Genomic DNA, 20,901 nt, shown 5'->3' with positions numbered 1-20,901 from the left:
AATCATCGGAAGATAGCCAATATTGGACTCCAAAAATCCACTCCAATGCCAAACAGATGAAAAGTGTCCCCAAAGGCATTTTGCAAATCATCTGCTCTATACAGAACAACTTTCTGTATACAGACAACTTTTCAGTGGAAGTCCAATAATGCCGGTTTCTCGGAGAAAAGTTAATTTCAAATATCAGATGCGGCCATGCCCCTCAATCATACAGAGCATGAGCAATGCTTCATATTGTCTTTTAGAAGCCATACAGACACTTTGAATGACTTCCGAACGACAAAACGAGCATACCCTTCTTCGGAAGAGTGTAACCGGAGACTGGTCTGATGGAATTACAGCAAACGAAGTTCACACTACATTGCCCTGAAAACTCCAGCGGACATTCGCAATTGGGCAAAACAGATAGAAAAACCTTTCACAGTTTCCCGAGTAACCTCCGAGAAGCACAAAAGGCCATTTTCAGTGAAAATCCATATCCGGAGGTCCTCTTTGGGGAAACTTGACGCCGGATGCTTACCTTACACAATGCTAGCCTTCTCAAGGCTCAATGTGGAATCGTCGGAATGAATCACACAACTCATCTAGACCCCTCGAGCAGTGCTTTAAGGGTCTCAGATGCACTTTTCATATCCTTAGAGGCCCAATCTCAGCAAACAGAGATCGCAGTAATCTCCGGATCACCCAAGAAACTCAGAAAACAATCTGAGAAATCCAGTTTCGGCCTCCTAGGACATCTCCGGCTCCATATTTGTATTTACCGGCTTAAGGGACAAGTGCCCACGTAATTTGACAATTTATGTCAAAATGACCGACGTGGGATGCAAATACAAGATATGCTGTCAGAAGTGGGTAACCTCGTTCTGAATGCATAAAAGGAGCAAAACCGGCTTCCAAGCCTCATACAGACATTTGACAATTTCTCACAGAAAATGCCAATCTCGGACTCATTAAATCCATTTCCTCGCGTATATCGATAATTCGACGTTCAATTCAAACCACGAACTTCGAATGCGCAATCAATCGAGATCCGAGCTTTTTCCCGGTTTCTCCTCTTCGGTCGTGGGACCCACGGGCTACTCAAGATGAGTCACCCTTTACTCTAGAAGCTTCTTCTTCTTCTTCAATGCAAGAAGCCAACTTGCACTCTTGCTTGAAAATATCCAAGAGTTTGAAGACAACACTCAAGCCTCCATCAATGCTCATCAATGTCTTATCTCTTCTTCATTAATGCAATGGAAGAGGATGAGACTTGATATTTTCTAAGCATGGGGGTTAAGAGCACTTGCTTTTGCTAATTGTGTCATTAGCTTTGCCTATAAATGGCCCAAAAGTGATTAAGATAATCACTTCTCCTCTTACACACTCTCTCCAACCTTTCTCCTTCAAGAAATCCTCTCAAACTCCATAGCCAAGAACAATCAAGAACCAGAAAACTTCAGCACTTAGAAGGAAGAGAAAAGAGAACCGAAAAGATCCAAAGAGAGTCTTGAGTTCTTAAGTCGGAAGCCGATGTTCATCATCCCGACTTAAGCTCAAAAATTCTCAAACTTCATATCCCACTCATTTTGGACCCATGGAGTTCATTGGTGAAATTAGTTTTTCCATTTGAAGTCTTTAAATTATTGTTTCAGGTCAAATAGTGCATTTCGGGTGAAATCGCTACTCTCGGGTGAATAGTGACCCGCCAGCGCCAGCCGCGCGCACACCCGCGCACGCCCGCGCGCCCGCGCGCACGCGCCCGCGCACGCCCGCGCGCCCGCGCGCACGCTACGCGCCCCGCGCACGCCCGTGCGCCCCGCGCGCACGCTACGCGCCCCGAGCACGCCAGCGCGCCCTGCGCGCACGCCTGCACTCCCGCGCGCCTCCCGTGCATTCCAGCCGCACTCCCCGTGCACCTAGCTCCCCGAACGTGCATCCTTTGCACCCGAGCATCCTTCCAAGCGTTCAACCGAGTCACCCAACTCTCGAACACTTCCCCGACTCTTTCATCGTATCCTGAGGCTAGGTAAATCACTCTTGACTTAGAGGAGTTAGGGCTTTTTATATTTTTGCATGGCTATGGAGTATTATGATATTTTATGCATACTTAACCTGCAAGACTTAACTTTTATGCAATTTTATGTTATATTATGCATGTGTATTACCTTATAACTTGCTAGCATGTCGGAAAAAGGTTTGGATTGTTATTTGGAAGACCATCCCGACCCGGAAATGGCAAGTGAGCTCACGACCAAGTCTCTAAATGGGATGGCCGAGACTTGAGTTGCTCTTTTCGGGATAAGATTGGTCTCCTTAGCCCGATCCAAGTTATTTTCCGAGTTTATTTTGTTATTCTTGCATGCATGAAGCCGGTATTATTTTATCGATTCCTTAAATAACATGTTTGTGAATGTTTGCATGTTTAAATGAGTTAATCAAATCATGGTAAAACTGACTTTTGTCAAAAATGTGTTTTTCATCATGTTTGATGCTTGAGCATGCGAAAAATAATTAAACCAAGACAAGGAAATTATTTGTGATTTGAATCGAGCCATGAGAGTATTCGGCCATCTTTGACAAGGTGAAGCCGAGGGCTTCTTGGCCTTTTTGGATCAAGAATGATTTCCTTATTTCGAGTTTAATTCATTTCTCGGATTGTACAAAATCATAGTTTCGATATTTCCACGATTCCCATGTTAAAACATCGATTACATGTCTTTTCAAAACAAAACATGCATGAATTCGGGTATTGTTGACTCATTCGGGCCTATTCGGTTACGAGGGTAGTTTCGGTCATTGGACCAAATATCCTCGAGCCTTACGGATTCGTGTTGGTCGTCGAATCACGAATCGTTTTCACAATTAAAGTATTCGGCAATAACCTTAAGCATTAATTCCACGAACGGGTTAATCGGGACGTTCACACGGTTAATTCATTCAATTTAAACAACTTTGCACGAATTGGACATTAATTTGTAATTCGTGTCGACGAATTACAAAACGGTGTTAATGCCCTTTTCAAAACCCTCATACTTTCAAATCCTTATTGTGTTGTTCTCCTTTTCTGAAAACAAATTTTCAAATCAAGGGCAAGAACATCATTTCGTGATTCGCCGACATCCTAGCGCAGTTTAAGATGTCAGCTGGGTATTCTGTATCAAAATACAGTTATCGGACTAATCATTTCACTCGACTTAACCAAATCCTAGAAAATGGTTAGGCGGAACTCTAGGTTCCAAATCTAGAGTCAAAATACAAGTTTGGATCAATTCAGTGGTAATTCAGTGTCACAACACCGAATCACTATAAAAGCAATCCACACACATGATATTCGATTCGCTTTTCCAAATTTCCAACAAAAGCAGAATACTAAAACATTGGCACGTGTTTGATTGCTTAGCATATGGCATTTGCTTGCAAAAACACTTTTGGATTAATAAACTTGTTAATCCACGTACATTCGGTAAATACAAAAAACCTTGTCTGTTATTAACATGTTGCGTGTTATCTTTCCGCACTTGTTTGCCATACGGGTCGAGCTTGATCCCTAGGCCGAATAATATTAGGGTTCAACACCCTAATCATCGAGCACAGGGTTCAACGCCCTAATCAATACTCACAGGGTCCAACGCCCTATTCAGTGAGAGCGTCCATTGAATTTCAGTTCTTCGGTCTTTTTCCCTAAACTCACGGTGAGTTAGAGTGGAATAATAACCGAACGCGAGTCGACTGGAATTCGGCCATTTGTAATTTGTATTTATTGTTTTCGAGAGCATTGTAAGGACTTTTATTTTGTACATTCTGTTCTGTAAGAATTCCAATCGGTGAGCGAACGGTCCGAGAGTCGAATTAATCGAATCGGTTTAATACTTGCCCAAAGGAAAGTAAGCCCAAGAACTCGCGGTTTTGGTTCACGCAGGGATTCAACCTCCATGGTTAGATGAACTGTAACGCAAGATTGTGAACCAACTCCCTGACATAAGGGTTTAATTCTCTCTCGGCTTCTCAACCGACCTCGTTTAGTTCACCGAATTTTCGGTGTCAAAACGTACGAGCCGAGTGCAGCTTAATTCATGCGGTAAATCATAAAACATGCAAGCCTAGAAAACCAGAGTACCGAAAGGGCGTGCGGGATATAGGCCCGCACGTAACATGAACCCCCGAACACGGATTTTCCGGTTCCGCACAGATCAATGCCTTAACGACAAACTAGGTGTTCCATACCCCTAGACCCGGGTAACTTATCCGCCCTCGACCTACGGGTCGTAAAATGATAAGTGGAGACTCCTTCTCTCATGCGTGTCCGTCACGCGTCCCCACGGGAAGGTGGACACTCCCAAGCCGCGCGATCCAAAAGCGCGCAATGCGGGCCCTGACGAGAGTCCACATTCGGGTCCGTACAATGCCGTAAACCAAGGAATATGGAGTTGCCCCTGTGGAGGTCCGGATTGATGTTCGGTACATCGCGCCGTTCATTTGTGGACGGTACGGGGTGGAATTGCGGTGCTGAATCTTAAATTGGGCGCAAAGCTCGTCGATGACTTTATTGTTCAAATTCTTGGCATTATCCGTGATGATCGTCGCGGGGACTCCATATCGGGCAATGACATCGTGTCTGAGAAAGCGGGCCACGGCTTTTGCAGTGACCGACACTAGAGTGATGACCTCGATCCATTTGGTGAAGTAATCAATTGCCACCAAGATAAACATGTGTCCGTTAGACGCTTTGGGGTTAATCGGGCCAATCACATCCATTCCCCACATTGAAAAGGTCCATGGTGCCGTCATGGGGCGTAGTTCGTTGGGCGGCGCCTTGATCTGATCGGCGTAGACTTGACATCGGTGGCAATGTCTGACATGCTTCACACAATCAGTCTCCATGGTGGACCAATAATAGCCTAGGCGCATGATCTTCTTAGCGAGCATGAGACCGTTCATATGGGGCCCACAGTTTCCCCCGTGCACCTCCTCCATGAGACGTCGCGACTCGTGTTCATCGATACACCGAAGGAGCGTGGAGTCGAAGGAACGACGGTAAAGTATCTCGCCGCTCAAAAAATAGTGTATCGCGAGGCGTCTGAGCATCTTTCGGTCGCGGCGATCGGCGAATGGGGGGCACTGGCCGGTTCTTAGAAAGTTCTTGATGTCTTCGTACCACGGCTTCACCTCAGACGCTTCAATCGCTTTGCAATGGGCCGGTCCTTTGGTTATCTCAATCTCGAGGGGCTCGATAAGGTTTTCTTTTGTGATGCTCACCATGAAGGCAAGCGTTGCGAGCGCATCCGCGAACTGATTATTCATGCACGGGGTGTAGGTGAACGAGATGTCTTCGAAGTTCTCGGTTAACTTCTCGAGATACTCGTGGTATGGCACTAACTTCACATCTTTTGTCTTCCACTGCCCCAATGTTTGGAAGATAGTGAGCATAGAGTTGCTGAATACTTCTAGCTCTTTCACCTTGAAATCAATCGCTGCTTGTAGGCCTAGAATACACGCCTCATATTCGGCCACATTATTGGTGCACGGGAAGTCGATCTTTGCCGCTACCGGGTAATAGCGTCCGTCCGGGGATATTAGCACCGCGCCAATGCCGGACCTCATGGAATTGGCGGCGCCGTCAAAATACATCTTCCATTCCGGCTTCTTTCTCTCATCGTCTACTTGAAGAATCCCCTCATCCGGGAAGTTGGGGTCGATCGGCGTGTTGTCTTCAATTGGGAATTCCGCCAAATGACCCGCGATCGCCTGCCCCTTGATCGAGGTGCGGGACACGTATTCGATGTCATATTCTGTCAACTAACAACGCCATTTGGCGATGTTCCGCATGGAGGAAGGGCTATCGAGTAAATACTTCAAGGGATCCGCCTTTGACAGCAAGCGGATCGTGTGATAAAGCGTGTATTGTCGGAGCCTCTGCATGACCCACACCAATGCACAGCACATCTTCTCGATTTCCGGATAATTGGACTCTCCGTCAATGAACTTTTTGCTCAGATAATAGATCGCGTGCTCCGCGTGTGTAGACTCCTCCTCTTGCCCTAACATGCATCCTAATGATTGTCGGCGCTCGGTTAGGTAAAGTATGAGGGGGCGGCCTGGTGTAGGAGGAACCAATACCGGCGGGTGACCCAGATATGCCTTGATGGTGTCGAAGGCCTTCTGACATTCTTCATTCCATTCGATCGCCGCGTTCTTGCGGAGCAAGCGAAAGAGTGGTTGACATTTGTCTGTCAGGTTTGCAATGAACCGCGCGATGTAATTCAGTCGCCCTAGAAAGCCTCGTACTTCGCGGACCCATGACAACGGGGGAAGCTCTCTGATTGCTTTGACTTTATCCGGATCTACCTCGATACCGCGCTCGCTAACCATGAATCCTAGCAGTTTTCCCGATCGGCCGCCGAATGTTCATTTCGCCGGATTAAGCCTGAGTTTGTACTCTTTCAGGCGGTCGAAAAGACGTTTCAAGTTGACGAGGTGATCTTCTCCTTCTTTGGACTTGGCAATCATGTCGTCGACATAGACCTCGACTTCTTTGTGCATCATATCATGGAACAACGTGACCATAGCCCTCTGATAGATTGCCCCGGCGTTCTTAAGACCGAAGGGCATGACGCGGTAACAAAAGGTCCCCCACATTGTAGTGAATGTCATCTTGATCTTGTCTTCCTCGGCCATCCGAATTTGGTTATATCCGGAGAAGCCGTCCATGAAAGAAAATTTGGCGTGACGCGCCGTATTGTCAACTAGGACGTCGATGTGCGGCAGGGGGAAATTGTCTTTAGGGCTGGCTTTGTTGAGGTCTCGGTAGTCGACGCAGACTCGGACCCTTCCATCCTTCTTTTCCACAGGTACAATGTTCGCCACCCACTCGGAGTAGTTGCAGACTTCGAGGAATCCCGCATCGATCTGCTTGACGACTTCTTCCTTGATGCGGAGGAGAAGGCTAGCCCGTTGCAGTCGTAATTGTTGCTGTTTGGGCGGGAACTTCTCAGTGTCTAGCGGGAGGAAGTGCTTCACTATCGACGGGTCTAGACCCGGCATGTCGGCGTAGGACCAGGCAAAGACTTCTTGGTATCTTGTTAGGAAGTCGATCATTCGGGCTCGTTGCGTCGGGTCGAGACCCGAGCCAATCTTTAAGGTGCGGGGCTCGTCTTCGGTGCCCACATTAATCTCTTCTGTTGGCTCGACTGAGGTGAGCTAGCGACCCTTGAGGCGATGCAAACTCTCTTCAATCTCAGGCGCTTGACTGTCTTTGTCGAGCCCTTCCCTGAAGTATATGGGTCGGGGCTCTTCGAGACATTCTTCGGATGGGTTCGAATCGACGTGTCGATGATTTGGATTCGAGTGGTGTGCGCACCCGAATTTAATCTCGTCGGGGCACGCATGCGCGCGCCTAAGCAAACGCGGCTTGGGAGTATCCACCTTCCCGTGGGGATGCGCGACGGACGCGAGTGAGAAGGAGTCGCCACTTACTGTTTACGACCCGTAGGTCGAGGGCCGTTGAGTCGCCCGGGTCTAGGGGTACGGGGTACACCTAAATGCTAAGGCAATGGTCGTACGGAGCCGGAAATTCCGAATTCGGGGGTTCTATTACGTGCGGGCCTATATCCCGCACGCCCTTTCGGTACTCTAGCTTGCTAGGCTTGCCATTTTGTTTATTTACCGCGTGATTTAGAGTTGCGCTCGACTCGCCCGTTTTGACACTGTAAATTTGATGAATTGATCAAGTTGGGCCAAGAGTCCGAAAGATGAGTAGGCTTGTGCATTGAGGAGTCGGTTCACTATCTTAGCGTTACAGTTCATCGAACCGTGATGGTCGATTCCCTGCGTGAACCGAAACCACGAGTATCCAAGCTTACTCACCCTTTGGTGGCGATAGACCAACTTAACCGATCCAGCACTTGGACCTCTCACTCACCGATCGGGGATCCTTACAAAGAGATGAATGAACATACAAATAGAATCCTCACAATGTTCTCTCGAACAATTACAAAGTATAACCGAATAAGTGAATGGATCCCGATCGGTTTGCATTGGGCCACTATTTCGCTCCGACTCACCGTGTATTTTGAATAACCGATAAATGAATTAAGGCAACGCGGGCTCAAGGAGCCGGGGGTCGGGTCCGATCGATCCAAGGTTTGCAGGAGAATCGGTTGATTCCCACTGTAACTGTTGGGCCGATCGAGCTCCCGGGTGATATCTAGATCCGTTTCACACGCCAAATCCAAATTTCCTTCCACATAGGCCGTGTTCGGAGTGTAATGGTGAATCGAGGCTAGATCCCATTCCGCACTCGGGTTGCACGCGCTCGGTGAATTAGGAGGCGTTGGACCTCGTGTTCGATGGTTTGGAGCATTGGACCCCATGTAACACGTAACCTATGAGCTCGGGCCCGAATCGCGACAAATCAGCAAAAAGCAAGAATAAAACAGAAGAAAACTGATAAAACTGATGAAATACAGACAACAACTGATAAGTATCGGTGAATACAGACAAGTTGTGTATTAGGCCGAATGTACGTGATTTAATCAGTTATTAACCGGGGTTGGTTAGCAAACAATGTATCTAACCTAGGCAAACATAGATGGTGGATTAGGATAGGGTTCTAAGCCAATTACATGTGTGTGTTTGTTTTAAGACTCTTATTCAGTGAGGTGACACTGCGGTTTCACCGAATTAGCCAAACTCGTGTTTTGACTCTAGATTGGAATCTATCATTCCGCCTATCTATTATCTAGTGTTTGATTAGGCCAAATGTATGATTGATCCGGTTTTTCGTGTTTTGTAACTGAAATAAAATGTTCACCACCGAATCTACGATAGGAAGATAGAAACACCGAAAGTGAACGGAATGGGCCGTGCGAATGAAACTCGTACCCGAACGAGTTGCCCTTTTCTTTCATAGATCGAAGTGTTTCCAACTCCCTAACGCCTAGGGTATCGGTGAATCACGGAATGACGATTATGCCCTTGGATGATAAAATTGCAATGTTCGTGTATAAATTGGAGATCGCGTCACACGAAGAAGTCCAACAAGGACTCGCGCGTCTTGACTCGAGCCGCCTCAAATCGGGCCCGGACTCGAGTCATGGCACGCGAGTACTCGTTAGACGTCTATTCTATTTGTGTTACGTGTCTCGGTGTTTTGAAATTGTGAGCTTTTAATGGAAAAGGGCATTCTCGCCGTTCCGTAAATCATCGATGCGTTTATGAATTAATAATCAATTTGCCCAATTGTTTAGTCCAAGTGTTTTAATTAGCCGAATGATACGTCCCATTTGACCCGTTTGTGGGATTGGTTTAATGATTGAGACCTCAAACCTCAATTGTTATGGATCAATGAAATGATTGTTCGATATTAACGTATCTAGCATATGAATTAACATGAAACGAACGATTATTCAAAACACACGGTGAACCGGAGCGGAATATTGGCCCAATGCAAACCGATCGGGATCCATTTGTTTCATTCAGTTGTATCCTGAAATTATTCGAGTGTACATAGTGAGGATCTTATTTGTATATTTATTCACATACTTGTAAGGATCCCGATCGGTGAGCAAGAGGTCCGAGTGTCGAGTCGGTTAAGCCGGTCTATCGTCACCAAGGGATGAGTAAGCTCGAATAATCATGGTCTCGGTTCGCGTAGGGAATTGACCATCACGGTCCGAAGAACTGTAACGCTAAGATAGCAAACCGATCCCTTGACTCACAAGCCTACTCATCCTTCGGATTCTTGGCCCAATTCAATTGATTCATCGATTTTATGGTGTCAAAACGGGCGAGTCGAGTGCGACCCTAAATCACGCGGTAAATAAACAAAATGGCAAGCCTAGCAAGGTAGAGTACCGAAAGGGCGTGCGGGATATAGGCCCGCACGTAATAGAACCCCCAAATTCGGAATTTTCGGTTCCGTATGACCATTGCCTTAGCATTTGGGTGTACCCCGTACCCCTAGACCCGGGTAACTTGCCGGCCCTCGACCTTCGGGTCGTAAAATGGCAAGTGGCGACTCCTTCTCACGTGCGTCCGTCGCGCGTCCCCGGGAAGGTGGACACTCCCAAGCCGCGTTTGCTTAGGCGCGCGCATGCGTGCCCCGACGAGATGAAATTCGGGTGCGCACAGCTTGGCGACTCCACTGGGGATTTACTTAGAGGGTTTGGGCTCGTTCCCGCTTGCTTTGTTTGCTTGTTTATTTACCGCTTTCCGCGTTTCCCGCTTATCTATTTTACGCACTCTTATTTCCCGCACATGCATTGCACATCATACTAGTTTCTTAGGTACCTTGTCCGACATCCCACGGGCACCAATATAGGAAGCTAGATTAGTCAGAGGTTCCGAGTAAGGGAACGGATCGAGTCGGCTATGCCACCGAACCGGCCCCCAAAGATCCTCGCTCGATTTCAAGGAATTCACACCCTTGAGTTGGGAGCCCCCATCCCTAGTTAGCGGTTCTCCCAGTAGCACCGAAAACCATGCATACACAGGGACCGTCATGCTGGACCAATTTTTTACCTCCATGCCGTCAACCGACCCAAGTCGAGTCTTTGAGTCGGCCCGTAGTTTTTTTTAGGACGGGCATTTTGTTGTTTTTGTAAAAAAGAGCGATGTATACTGTAAAGAACACCACTATAGTTTATCCTTCCACACTGCATACATCTTTTCGAAAAAAACTTAGGACATTGCATTGATTTGATTATAAAAACGTTAAGCCGGCATCTCCTCCATCTAGGTAAGGATGGACCGCCCGGCTCCCTGTCTTAGGCTCGAAGCAATCACGCCACCAAGGCAAGACATCATGCGCATCTGGAGGACTCTCCGACCGGTGGACCACGCATTCATCCAGGGCATCATCGGAGACGTGGTTATGCTCACCGAGACCCCGGTGGACTGGATCTTCTTGAGGACTGCCGCCGAACTTTGGGATCCCGAGCACGCGGTATTCAATTTCCAGGGGACGGAGTTAACCCCCACGATCGAGGAGTACACGGCACTCATCCAAAGGCCTACGTCCACGATCCACGGCATCTTCGTGCCTAATCCGTTCACAACCGTCCAGGGTCAGCTCTCCACTCTCCTCCACATACCTGCTCAAGACATCCACGAGGAGCTTCACGAGAGGTGGGACCAAGGCATCCGGATCGCATGGCTCTCCGATTGGACGCTCCTCCGCGCAATGACGCCTACAACGGCTTCCTATCGGCGCGATGCCTGCCATGGATTCCTACTCTTGGTCTTTGGCACTCTCCTATTTCCGTACTCGCCGAACCTCATTGACGGGGCTATAACCCAAGTCGTCCTCCAAGCGGTAGGAGGCCATAGTTACGTAGAGGCTTTGTTGGCCGAGACCGTCCGGTCTCTTGACTATGTTAGGGAGGTTCGGCGCAACAGGATGAGGGGATCCCCGCACTTACTCCAGATTTGGCTTCTCGCTCATATCCGCCCCTTTTGTTCATCGCATCCGTTCTCCTACATTGCCGACGAGCGTTCGTTGATCAAGCGCCTGGTACCAGCTATCCCGCCTCCTGAGCACAGTTTCTCGGAATGGAGGCGTTTTTGGCGCGAGTTGACGCTCGCGCGCTTCCTATGGGTTGCTCGATGGAACCCCGGCGGCCCCATGATCACGGGATGTCCTGGAATTGTGGGAGTCCCCCTTCTCAGCCATTTGGGGAGCACACTCACATTCCCCGGCCGGGCAATCAGACAGCATGGCGGCCTGCAGGACGTTCCCGCCGAGGCGGACCGTCTACCTTTCCGCATCCAGTGGGCCAATTCCACATCCATGGCCCCCGCAAGATTCCTGCAGATCCGAGAGAATCGCCGCCAAAGGGACGCTTGCGTCATACAGCGTCTGTACTTCCCCGAACATCCCACCGGCGACGAGCGAGTCTTCGCCGCCACCTCAGCATACGTGGCTCGATTCTACGCACGGGGATTAGCATCGCCGCAACCGTCCCATGCCGCCCCGACTCCCCGCGCTACATCCACCCTCGCCCCCGAAGCCGAGAGTTCCATCCAAGCGGCCATGCACGCGGAGCTAAGGGCCATCAGGGAGGAACGGGATAGGCTCCGTTGCGAGCTTGTTGACTCCCGTGCAGAGGTCGCGGACTACCGGGAGCTTCAGACACAGCTGACTCGAGCACGCACCCGGGTCGCACACCTAGATCGGGAGATGGCCCGCTTGAGCACGGAGTTGGATCGAGTGCACAAAAGGGCGCGCAACCTCGCCTACCCCTAGGATTAGCGGACGCACTCATTTTTGCCCTCGCTCGGACCGACGCCGCTTTCAGGCGGCCACCGAGTGCAAAGGGATGCTGGCTTTACGTTTATGTTCCTTTCTTTTCCGTCGTATGTTCTATTTTGTAAAACTATGGAATTCGAAGCTAATCAATGAAATGACATTAGCATTTCGGAAAACTCATGCATCTCATACATCTTGTCATTTTACCTATTCCGTACTCATCGTTTTAGATGTCGACGTTTGCCCTTACACATTCTTGGAATCTAGGTGATCACAACTGGCGTCGCACCGCTACCCGACTCGTCAACGTCTCAGGATGGTGGAAGGAGATCACGTCGATGTTTCGGAAGAAGTCAACCCTTCGGTCCCGACTCTCTCTCAACCACCGCAAACGCACGCTCCGCCGCCTCTCACTCCTGCAGGCGTACTCCCGGCGTATTCCGCCGCCCTTCCAACACATCTCCTGCCCCCGGCGTCTTCGGGGACACCTCTGCCACCGGCTTCACCAATTTCCGCCGCCACCAATGACCAAGCCCGCATTGCGGCCCTCGAGGGCACGGTCAACCAAATGGCCACTAACATGGCTGAGCTGCTTGCCCTACTCAGAGGACCTAACCGAGCCTCTTCGAGCTCCACGCCTCCGCCGGGACCGGGGCCAACGGTCGACCCTACCCCGGAGGCTCCACTAGCTCAAGCCCCAGGAAACATTGAGATTCCCGCACCGCCAACGCTGCACACGTCCGCGGTCCACCCCTTCACCAACCCATTTCCGCCGCCGCCGGCCCCCACGGCCGTCCCTCTTCCACCTGCGGCTTTCCTATCCTCGGAGCACGTCCTGTCCGCGCCCCCGCCTGTCTCCATACCGGCCCCAACCATGGCCTACGCGATACGTCCGCCGATGGTTTTCTAGGCGCCCAGTGCACCTGTCCCGACTCATCTTCAAGCCGCGGAGCTCCCTTCCTATCCGTCTCTACATCCTCACGTCGGCCTCTCCTACCAGACGCCGCCCCCCATAGACACCACCTTCCACGAACCGGGCACGCCGACTCATGCAGCCCAGTTCGCCTCGCCAACGCATTTCTTCCCCGAGGCTGACACCGAACAGGAACGAAGGCTCAAGAGGATGGAAGAAACGATAAGGACCCTACAAGCCGGTAATGCTACGGCAACTGCAGCCTATTCCCGGCTATGCGGCTGCCCCAAAAGTTCAAGATCCCGGAATTCAAGACTTATGAGGGCACGACGGATCCGCGCCACCATCTCCGCCACTACCGGGGGAAGATGCTGCAATATTGGGAATACGAGGAGTTTGTCATCCACTCCTTCCAAGACAGCCTGTCGGGTTCGGCCCTCGATTGGTTCATGTCACTGAAGGCTGAGGACATCCCGACGTGGGAGGATCTCTCCCGGAAGTTCACCGACCAATACCGATATTGCGCGGAAGCACCTCCCACCCTCCTGGAGTTAAGCACCAAAGAGATGGCGAGGGGCCAAAAGTTCGAAGAGTATGCCGCCAAATGGCGTGCCCAAGCCGCAAAGCACATTCTTCCGATTAGCGAGGCGCAACAGATCCAATTGTTCCACTCCACACTGAGATGACTGTACTATTCGCACCTATTGGCACACACTTCGTCATTTTCCGACCTCATCGAGGCCGGGAAGAAGTTGGATTTGGGCATCAAGATCGGAAGGATGGAGGACCCCACCAGCAAAGGAGATGAGTCGTCGAAGAAGGTCCCCGCGACATCATCGTCTTCAAGCGGGAGAAGGGGAAAGGAAGTTATGGTGAATACCGTCAACACGGCCCAACAGGTCCCTCAGCAATATTCAATGAACTACACGGCGGCGCCTCCCACGGCCCCCTCCTACGCCCCGCAGGCACCTCAATATCGGCCTCAAGCCTCTACCCAACCAATCTACTATTCCGCACTACCGCCTCCACCCCCATCTACGGCGCCCTCGCCTGTCGTCCACCATTATGCCCCTACTCCGTCCCAAGCCCCTCAATACCAACCTCCAATTCCTAGGACTTCTCAGCCGACACAACGAGTCCCGCCCCAGCAAAGTCAACAGGGCGGTGCAGCACAACCGCGACTCCGCCGACAATACCCGGCCCTGCCGATTCCGATTTCCCACATCTACCGGCAAATTCGCGATAAGATCGGGACAATAGCGCCCGGCCCAAGCTTCGATCCAACCATCCAAGATCAAAGCAAGCAGTGCGAATACCATCGGGGGGCACCAGGGCACACCCTGGACACTTGTTGGAGATTGAGGGAGAGGATCCAGGAGATGATCGATGCGAAGGAGCTCGTATTCAATGATGTAAGGCCTCCGAACGTACAGGCCAATCCTCTCCCCAACCATGGACCGGCTCCGGGGCCCTCCATCAACATGATCACCATATGCACATCAGGGAAGGGCGAAGGCGAGCAAGGTTGTTCCTCCCCCTTCGTAATCGAGTACATACCCACAGAAGCCGCAGTCGGGTTCACCGGGATTGACGCACCTCCTGCCCCGCTTGTCATAGATATTCCCGACCGAGAACCATACTCGGACGACAAGGTCCCCTGGACCTATGAAGGAGGTGTCGGGAGCCTCGAGCAACAATTCGGCGTCATGGGCATAACTCGCTTGGGACGGCTATACGAGAACCCGGCGACCACCGACAAAGGGAAGGCGCCCGCTACTGAAGAGGAGACGAGGCCTAGGACCCTGCCTACTCCGTCCAAGAAGGTGACAGAAGAGGAGGCCGAAGCCTTCATGAAAGTCGTCAAAGCAAGCTAGTATAAGGTGGTGGAGCAGATGGCCAAATCTCCGGCTCACATCTCGTTGCTCGCCCTCCTACTCAATTCGGAACCCCACAGGGAGGCCCTCATGCGGGTCCTGACGGCTGCGCAAGTCCCCAAAGGGACGCCCCCGGACCGGATAAAGGAAACCATCAACTCTATCTTCTCCAATACCATCTCGTTTTCAGACGATGAGCTCCCCCCTGAAGGATGCGCTCATTTCCGGGCACTGCACATCGTTTACAAGTGCAACAACCATATCGTCGGCCGAGTCATGATCGACAACGATTCCGCACTCAACGTATGCCCGGTAACCACTTTGAAGCAAATGAATGTGGACTTCAACCGCATCCGTCCTAGCAAAACAGCGGTCCGAGCCTTCGATGGTTCGAGGAGAGAGGTAAACGGTGAGATCGACCTCCTCATAGATATCGGCCCATGCTCCTTCAACGTCACATTCCAAGTGTTGGATATCCCGAACGCCTTCAGCCTACTCCTTGGAAGGCCTTGGATCCACTCGGCCGGCGCCATTCCGTCCTCGCTACACCAGAAGGTGAAATTCATCGTCGAGGAGGAAATCATCACGGTCAAAGGGGAGGAGGATTATGCCATCTACAAGGAGACGGCGGTCCCTTACATCAGCGTTGGGGACGACGAAAACCTGCCCTTCCACTCCTTCGAGACCGTCTCCGTTATTCGGGATTACGGAAAGATCGGGCCGTCCTGCGCCGATCGCATGATAGGGAAGGTCCTTCTGCGCCACAATTACATTCCCGGCACCGGCCTTGGGGCGCGTGGACAAGGAATCAACCGCCCCATTGAAGTTGAGGAATACTAGCATAGGAGGGGACTTGGCTTTCGCCCCTCCTGCCATGAAATCATTGAGGCCCGCCGGAGCAACCGTCTCCACCGCCTCGCTACCCCACTATGGTAGGCTCAACAGGGGCATTCCAGTCCCCCCGCTATCACATTTCTTCCCCGGGTCTCCACTCATCATCGGGAGCACCTCTGACGGCCCTTCCTCGGACTTCGACGACACGACCGACGCTTTGCCAACCGTGTGTGCCGTCACCGAGGAGATTCCTTTAGGGGTTCACATCCGCCCGGCGCAGGAAAACGAGGAGCTTAGCAACTGGACCTCAGTCCTGCGCTATTCGGCTGTGATCGCCGATGTGTAAGATTTATCTATGTATGAGATGTTTCCCGCGTGTCGGCGTAGCTGTAGGCCACACGACGGAAGAGGGAACTCTGTTATGGCTTCGTGATCCGCACCATCAATGAATTCCCTATATGCATTTTTGAATCCTTGTCTATTTCACTCTCTCTTACTCTTTTGTTCATACCATTCTAAATTTTTCTAAGACGATTCTTTCAATTCTCCAGGCTCCACTCGAATCCAAATCTTCGACGCGTTGATTCGAACCCATCCGAAGAATGTCTCGGAGAGCCCAGACCCATATACTTCGGGGAAGGGCTCGACGAAGACAGTCTAGTGCCTGAGATAGAAGAGAGTTTGCACCGCCTCGAGGATCGCCAACTCACCTCTGTCGAGCCAACGGAAGAGATTAATGTAGGCACCAAGGACGAGCCCCGCAACTTAAAGATTGGCACGGGTCTCGACCCAACGCAACGAGCTCGAATGATCGACTTCCTCACAAGATACCAAGAAGTCTTTGCCTGGTCCTACGCCGACATGTCGGGTCTAGACCCGTCGATAGTAAAGCACTTCCTCCCACTAGACACTGAGAAGTTCCCGCCCAAACGACAGCAATTGCGACGGCAACGGGCAAGCCTCCTTCTCCGCATCAAGGAAGAGGTTGTCAAGCAGATCAACGCGGGCTTTCTCGAGGTCTGCAACTATTCCGAATGGGTGGCAAACATTGTGCTGGTGGAGAAGAAAGACGGAAGGGTTCGAGTCTGCGTCGACTATCGGGACCTCAATAAGGCTAGCCCCAAAGACAACTTTCCCTTGCCCCACATCGACATACTAGTCGATAACACGGCGCACCACGCCCAGTTTTCCTTCATGGACGGCTTCTCCGGATACAACCAAATTCGGATGGCCGAGGAAGACAAGATCAAAACGACGTTCACTACCATGTGGGGAACCTTTTGTTACCGCGTCATGCCTTTTGGCCTCAAGAACGCCGGGGCAACTTATCAGAGGGCAATGGTCACACTGTTCCACGACATGATGCACAAAGAAGTCGAGGTCTATGTCGACGACATGATTGCCAAGTCCAAAGAAGGAGAAGATCACCTCGTCAATCTGAAACGTCTTTTCGACCGCTTAAAAGAGTACAAGCTTCGGCTTAATCCGGCAAAATGCACGTTCGGCGCTCGATCGGGAAAGCTACTAGGATTCGTGGTTAGCGAGCGCGGTATCGAGGTAGATCCCAATAAAGTCAAGGCGATTAAGGAGCTTCCTCCGCCATCCTCGGTCCGCGAAGTACGAGGCTTCCTAGGGCGATTGAATTACATCGCACGATTCATTGCAAACCTGATAGACAAATGCCAACCACTCTTTCGCTTGCTCCGCAAGAACGCGGCGATCGAATGGGACGAAGAATGTTAGAAGGCCTTTGACACCATCAAGGCGTATTTGGTCCAACCGCCGATATTGGTCCCGCCTACACCGGGCCGTCCCCTCGTACTTTACCTAACGGTGCGCCGCCAATCATTAGGATGCATGCTGGGACAGGAGGAGGAGTCCACACACACAGAGCGCGCGATCTACTACTTGAGCAAAAATTTCACCGATGGAGAGTCCAATTACCCGGAAATCGAGAAGATATGCTGCGCATTGGTGTGGGTCATGCAAAGGCTCCGACAATACACGCTTTATCACACGGTCCGCTTGCTGTCAAAGGCGGACCCCTTGAAATATTTACTCGACAGTCCCTCCTCCACGCGGAACCTCGCCAAATGGCGTTGTCAGTTGACGGAATATGACATCGAGTACGTGTCCCGCACTTCGGTCAAGGGGCAAGCGATCGCGGATCATTTGGCAGAATTCCCAATTGAAGACCACACACCGATTAATCCCGACTTCCCGGATGAAGGGATTCTCCAAGTAGACGACGAGGGAGAGAAATCGGGGTGGAAGATGTACTTTGACGGCGCCGTCAATTCCATGGGATCAGGTATCGGCGCAGTACTGATATCCCCGGACGAACACTACTACCCGGTAGCGGCAAAGATCGACTTCCCGTGCACCAATAATGTGGCCGAGTACGAGGCATGTATTCTCGGCCTACAAGCGGCGATTGATTTCCAGGTAAAAGAGCTCGAAGTATTCGGTGATTCTATGCTCACTATCTTCCAAACATTGGGGCAATGGAAGACAAAGGACGCAAAGCTAGTGCCATATCACGAGTACCTCGAGAAGTTAACCGAGAACTTCGAGGAGATCTCGTTCACCTATACTCCGCGCATGACAAATCAATTCGCGGACGCGCTTGCAACGCTCGCCTCCATGGTAAGCATCACGAAGGAAAACCTTATCGAGCCCCTTGAGATTGAGATAGCCGAAGGACCGGCACACTGCAACTCAATCGAAGCATCCGAGGCAATGCCGTGGTATGAAGACATCAAAAACCTTCTACGAACCGGCCAATATCCCCCATTCGCCGACCGCCGCGATTGGAAGACTCTCAGACGCCTCGCGATACATTACTTTTTGAGCGGCGAGATACTCTACCGCCGCTCCTTCGACTCCACACTCCTCCGGTGCATCGACGAACACGAATTGCGACGTCTCATGGAGGAAGTGCACGGGGGAAACTGTGGACCTCATATGAACGGTCTCATGCTTGCTAAGAAGATCATGCGCCTAGGCTATTATTGGTCCACCATGGAGACTGATTGTGTGAAGCATGTCAGGCATTGTCACCGATGTCAGGTTTACGCCGATCAGATCAAAGCGCCGCCCATCGAACTGCGCCCTATGACGGCACCATGGCCTTTTTCAATGTGGGGGATGGATGCGATTGGCCCGATCAACCCCAAAGCATCTAACGGACAGATGTTCATTTTGGTGGCAATTGACTACATCATCAAGTGGATCGAAGCCGTCACTCTTGCGTCAGTCACCGCAAAAGCCGTGGCCCGTTTTCTCAGACGCGACGTCATCGCCCGATATGGGGTCCCTGCGACAATCATCACAGACAACGCCAAGAACCTGAACAACAAGGTCATCGATGAGCTCTGTGCACAATTCAAAATCCGACATCACAACTCCACCCCGTACCGTCCCCAATGAACGGTGCGGTGGAAGCGGCGAATAAGAACATCAAAAAGATCATTGAAAAAATGACGGTGAACTACAAGGATTGGCATGAGATGCTCCCCTATGCACTTTTGGCGTACCGTACATCCATACGGACCTCAACCGAGGCAACCCCGTACTCGCTAGTCTATGGCATGGAGGCCGTCCTCCCAATCGAAGTAGAAATCCCTTCCATGAGGATTCTTGCTGAGGCCGAACTCGAAGAAGCAGAATGGGCAAAGCAGCGGTACGAACAGTTGAATTTCATTGATGAGAAGAGGCTGAAAGCGCTATGCCACGGACAGTGCTATCAACAAAGAATGGCTCGAGCCTTCAACGCAAGAGTCCGCCACTGCGATTTCAACCCTGGCGACCTCGTTTTGAGGAAAGTCCTACACGTCACGCCGGACTCTCGAGGGAAGTTCTCGTACAAATACGACGACCCCTTCGTCGTCAAAGAGGTTTTCTCCGGTGGAGCAGTCGTCTTGAGCGACATGGACGGCATTGAAAACGCCCTTCCCGTCAACGCTGACGCCATTAAGAAGTATTATCCGTGAGCACTCGTATATTCTTTATTCTCCGGGCTCCGTGCCCCTTTCATTGTAAGACATTTCCATTTCCGTGGACGAGCTTCAATTCCCACAATCTGCCCAATACTAAGCTTTCTCGAGAGAAAAAAATAAATTTTCCCGCTAGGTCGAAAACCTCTTCGAGGCGGCCTAGGCAAAAGCTAGGGAACGAGTGGCACGACTTAAAATCCCGCAAAAGGGGGGGTCGCGGCAAAAGGAGAGCACAAGTCACTTCCTCGCTAGGTCGAACACCTCTTTGAGGCGGCCTAGGCAAAAGTTAGAGGACCCGAGGGGTGCGGTCCCACCCAAACATGGGGGATCGTAGCAAAAGGTGAGCTTTCATGTGAGAAAAATCAAATAAAAAACCCCGCTAGGTTGTTGCGCATCCCGCGGCCTATGCAAAAGTTAGGGGACAATGTCGGCTCGACCACGAAAGAAAAGCGACACTTTCCCTGTGAAGCTACACCGAGTAGTGGTTCGGCACTCTCCGAGGCAAGCAAACTCTCTTCGGCTCTCCAGGCTCGAGAGTCGCTTTGAAATAAGGGCCGAATCAACGTATCCTTGACTTGGAGGATCCCATAAGATCCCTCCTTTTACCTTTACACACATATTCTATAGGCTACCCATTTCAGAAAAAGCCATTCTCCGATAGGGAAACGACCACCCTGCAATGGTCACCGACATCAAATCCCCGACACATCTTTACATAGATTCCTCTTACATATACCCCGTTCGCCGATTAAGTGCAACTGATATCCTTTGTAGGTTTCCCTGTCTCCATGCACAGGTGTGATTGGGAATTCCAAGGGGCATCTCCTTCTTGACGATTGCACGATTGGCTTGCGCGACAGATCGGGGTTTCGAACCAAATGGAGGGCATGACAAAGAATCCTCTTGGCTCTAGCTCGAGGGAACGACAAATAACAAGCTCGACTCGGGGCGGGACAATTTGCCTCTGCCAACACCTCCGGCACACCACCTAACGCGGATCCCCGCCTCTGCTCCCCCTTGCATAACTTCCACTTTACCGTTTTCCACGGGCTTCGGCCT

This window comes from Punica granatum, chromosome 2 (genome assembly GCF_007655135.1).
Source record: "Punica granatum isolate Tunisia-2019 chromosome 2, ASM765513v2, whole genome shotgun sequence".
NCBI lineage: Eukaryota > Viridiplantae > Streptophyta > Magnoliopsida > Myrtales > Lythraceae > Punica > Punica granatum.
This window is presented reverse-complemented; position numbering follows the sequence as displayed.